Here is a 4,313-nt window from a genome sequence, read left to right on the forward strand (position 1 = left end):
TTATGTGTTATTTTAACTTTTAATTGTAAATATTCACTATATATTAAAATAACTCAAATATAAAATAATATATATCTGGAAATATTTGTTTGGTTACAAAAATCCTAAAACAATTTTTAAAATATATATCCGTTTATAAAAATTCAAATCACATCATATGCTAAAAAAATCTAAAATTTAATTAATTTTATGTATTAAATAGTAATTCAAATAATTAAATAAAAGTGAAAGGAGAATTCTATTTTAATATAACATATTGCTTTAAATTAGGTAGATAGATTTTAGGAAATTAATATTATCAAATAAGGAAATGATTGTGTTTGGTTGTAAGAATTGTAGAGAATTTAGTTGGGACTTGTTTGGATACAAAGATAAGAGAGGATTGCACAAAAATGTACTTCAAAAATGTTAAGATAGATACAGTATACTATATATATATATTATTAAAGTACATTTTGGGTTATATCCTTTAAGTTATAATAATTTATAAAGTTAATCCCTAAACTTTCACGAAATAACAATAACTAAATATTATTTTAAAGATTACAATATATTTTAAAATAGGAATATCTCATATATTTAATCAAAAACTTATATTTGGTATGTTATTTCTCTAAAAAACTAAAATGGAAAACAAAATAAACTTAACATTTATTATCAACGATTAAAAACAAATTTTAGTCTAAATAAAGTTTGGTTATGGAAGAATTTTAATTGCATATAGTGGAAAACAAATAAAATTGATTTTTCCACAATCAATTTTTTACCAATTATAAAGATTGTGTTTTGATTGCAATCATATAATTTCTCTAATAACAAGAAATCTCAAAGATTCAAATCTTATGTATTTAAAATAATTAGATCATAAATTTCGATGTATCATTTAAACTTGACAATCAAGATATTATATATTCTTTATTTTCTAATCAAAGTAACCTAGGTAGCCGACTTCAAGCACTATAAATAATCCGTTGTATACCCAATATGATACCATCATCGTTGTTTACCCTTTTTTTTCGTAGACATATATCAATTTTTTTAATTAATATATTCTTTTCCAGTGTGTTCTTCGTGTTTGCTAAGTTAACATTTCTTTCATCCTTTCATTTGTAATTATTCTTCTATATATTAAATCTCACATAAATAAATTTATAGCTACTACGTATTTTGTGTAGGATTTCAAGTTAAGAGAAGCCTAAGCAATAAGTCTAAACCGGGGAAGCCTGCAAAAGAGATTTATATAAGTAATTGGAGTACTATAGACCACATGCATGTAACCTTGGGGACAGGAATAACCATACATGGTATGGGAGTATGTGACAAGGTAACCTTCTCACCTCGGAGTTCAGTGGCTGAGTACCTTGGGGCGATTGTAGAGTTAACTGGCAAAAGAACTAGATGTCTTTTATCCACAATGGCAAGATGGTATCCTTAAGAGGAGAATCTGACATCTTCATTTCTAAGTTGTCTTTAAAGTCACTGTCCACTGGTTATACTCTTCATAAGAAAGGAATGGACATGGAACTATATAACCACCAGTTGATTCAATCCGAGACTCCACAACTTAATGAAGGAATCCAAGCTGTATTAACGGAGTTTGATAGCGTGTTTGATGTCCCTACTGAACTACCACCATTGAGGGGAAGAGAACACTCAATTGTATTGTTACCTGAACACAAAACGATAAGTGTGAGACCCTATAGGTATCCACACGCACAAAAAGAGGTTATGGAGAAGATGGTAAAAGATATGCTGGAATCTGGGATCATAAGACCAAGCCACAACCCTTTTTCAAGTCCTGTAGTGCTGGTTAAAAAGAAGGATAAGAGCTGGAGATTTTGTGTTGATTATAGAGCTCTTAACAGAGTAACAGTCCCGGATAAATTTCCAATACCCATGATAGATCAGCTCTTGGATGAACTGAATGGTGCCGTCGTGTTCACTAAGCTAGACCTCAGGTCAGGTTATCATCAGATTAGAATGAAGGAGAATGATGTGGAAAAACAGCCTTTAGAACTCATGATGGCCACTATAAAGTCTTAGTAATGCCTTTTGGATTGACAAATGCCCCAACGACATTTCAAGCCTTAATGAATGAGATATTCAGGCCTTTCTTAAGGAAGTTCATTCTGGTGTTTTTTGATGATATATTAGTGTATAGCACTAACCTGGAGCAACATGCAGAACACTTGAGTGTCGTAATGAAGATCTTGGAGAAGCATCAGTTGTTCGCAAGCAAGAAGAAATGCTCTTTCGGACAGAAACAGATTGAATACTTAAAGGCTATGGCATGTTAGCAAGACCACTGACTGATCTGCTGAAGAAGGACAGTTTTGATTAGAGTTTTGATGCTCAGCTAGCCTTCGATAATCTGAAGAAAGCAATGCCTACCACCCCTGTATTAGCCTTACCAGATATTGACAAAGTCTTTACAGTAGAAGCAGATGCATCAGGTTATGGCTTAGGAGCAGTACTAATGCAGGATAAACGACCGATAGCCTATTTCAATCACGGTCTCTCACCTAAAGAACAGCTTAAGCCAGTTTATGAAAGAGAACTCATGGCAATCGTCCTCTCTATTCAAAAATGGAAACATTACTTAATGGGTAGAAAGTTTGTGGTTCACACTGATCAAAAGAGTCTTAAATTCTTGCTGGAACAAAGAGAAGTGACAATGGACTATCAGAAATGGTTGATTAAGCTGCTTCACTATGATTTTGAAATATTGTATAAACCTGGAGTTGATAATAAAGCGGCAGATGGCCTTTCTCGGATGGTTCAGCCTCAAGGATCTCTGTCTTCCCACTTGCTGATGGCACTTACAGTTCCAACAGTGTTACAATTGCAGGACATCTATGAGGAAATTGAGAAGGATAAAGGAATTCAAGACTTGATCTTAGAATACCAGAATGATCCGAACAAGAAACCTGAGTATGAGATCAGAGAAGGAAGATTGTGGTTTAAAAACATATTGGTTTTACCCAAATCTTTGAAGTTTGTGAAGTTGATTATGGAGGAGTACCATGGAAGTTTACGAGGTGGTCATTCAGGTGTCTTAAAAACAATGAAGAGGATACAACAATCCTTTCATTGGGAAGGTTTTATGAAGGACGTAAAGAAGTTTGTAGCTGAATGTGATGTGTGTCAACGCCACAAATACTCGACTCTATCGCCAGCAGGTCTGCTTCAGCCTCTGCCACTACCTCAACAGATTTGGGAGGACATATCTCTGGACTTTATAGAAGGATTACCAACATCGAAAGGAAAAAATGTTATCTTAGTGGTGGTTGACAGGCTTAGTAAGTATAGCCACTTTATTGGTCTCAAACACCCGTTTACAGCTCTGGAGGTGGCTAACAAGTTTGTTTCTGAAATCGTAAAGCATCATGGGTATCCTGCATCTATTGTTTCTGATCGTGGCAGCACATTTCTTAGTGCCTTCTGGAAGGAGTGTTTTTGACTATCAGGTACTAAATTGAAGTATAGTACAGCCTTTCATCCGCAAACTGACGAGCAGACAGAAGTTTTGAACAGATGTTTGGAGACTTATTTGAGATGTTTAGCGTCTTCACATCCAAAAACATGGCATCAGTACCTCGCATGGGCAGAACTCTGGTACAATTCTACTTATCACACGGCTCTGCAAACTACTCCTTTTAAAGTAGTGTATGGTAGAGACCCCCCAGCTATACTAAGTGTGAGAACTGAAAACGAGCTTCTCCTTCCGAAGTGATTTGAATGTGGAGGAGCTTATCGCCGTTAAATAGTTCCGAACTGAATTGAGAGAGTTTTTGAGAATTTGAATTTGTATTGCTGCTTTTGGAAAAAATATTCGATCCCTTACAAGTGATACCCCCCTTACATATTTATACCGACCAATTTATTACCCAATTAATGCATAATTAATAGGACACGATTTGCGCAGTCTAATTAATCCTCTTGAATGCGGGAATCTTTGACCGGGCCCGAGCTACGAGCTGACCAACACGAAGCATCTCCACGTTCTCTTCCTTTCTCCGGGCCTGATGGGCTGATCAGCAAAATGCTCTTGGCCCATTAGACAAGCCCGGCCTAGGCCCTCTTGCCTATTGCCCGAGATGACAAATCGTGGGTACAACAGTTGCCCCCCAAGTCTCCCGAGCTGAACAGTTCGGGGGACTTTTAACCTTCAAGCGATCAATTTCGGGAAACTGAATATTCCCCATATCTCCACGATTTGATCGTGGTAATGATGGGATTTGCCTTCCCGAACAAGCCTCGGGGCCCACTAGGTGGCGTGTTAACTATAAGAGAGAAAGAAAACGGTGTGAGAC

Source organism: Camelina sativa, chromosome 2 (assembly GCF_000633955.1).
Source record: "Camelina sativa cultivar DH55 chromosome 2, Cs, whole genome shotgun sequence".
Taxonomy (NCBI): domain Eukaryota; kingdom Viridiplantae; phylum Streptophyta; class Magnoliopsida; order Brassicales; family Brassicaceae; genus Camelina; species Camelina sativa.